This window comes from Brassica oleracea, chromosome C9 (assembly GCF_000695525.1).
Source record: "Brassica oleracea var. oleracea cultivar TO1000 chromosome C9, BOL, whole genome shotgun sequence".
Classification (NCBI taxonomy): domain Eukaryota; kingdom Viridiplantae; phylum Streptophyta; class Magnoliopsida; order Brassicales; family Brassicaceae; genus Brassica; species Brassica oleracea.
The window spans coordinates 42,589,480-42,590,042 of record NC_027756.1 but is presented as its reverse complement, the minus strand read 5'-3'; the positions used below and the strand labels follow the sequence as shown (position 1 = coordinate 42,590,042).

Genomic DNA, 563 nt, shown 5'->3' with positions numbered 1-563 from the left:
ATCGCAAATCAAATTATTAGCATCCAAACAGGAACAACAATTTTGGCAGCGAACATCCGTAGTCAAACAAGAACGTTTCTCAAACACAGGGCTAAGACTAAACCCTTGCAACATCGCAAAACATCTTCAAGCCCGCGAACATTTCAAGAACGAAATGCGGCATACGAAAGAATAACAAATCTTCAGCCTCGCGAGACGTCGCAGACGCCTGAAGATTTGTTCTTCGACAAAATTACCTTCCTCGATAAAAACACTTTCTTGGAAGACCAGACAGTTGTACGCACTAACATCTTCTCAAAACATATCCTTCGCGAAGACTCGAAACGGTATTTTTTACCATTATGTTTGTTGCTGATCACAACGAACTCTTAACGTCCTAAACAGACTTAGCCATCTCGTGGAGATGACTCTCGTACATCCGACACAAGGATAATAGCGCTATAAAAGAAACCCAAAATTTTTGGTCAGCACTTCCAGGAGGCTTAAAAATTGTCCTTGGAGAGATGCTCGGTTCCAACCATACAAGTCGTATAAGCCGAGAACCTATCGCGGACTTTAAATCG

The 563-nt window shown here is 42.1% G+C and overlaps 1 protein-coding gene across 1 annotated transcript in view; it reads left to right on the top strand.

The window, feature by feature from the left end:
* The window catches only part of LOC106315077, an 11,370-nt gene that overhangs the window by 7,124 nt on the left and 3,683 nt on the right, over positions 1–563 (top strand). The gene's annotated exons all lie outside the window — the stretch shown is intronic.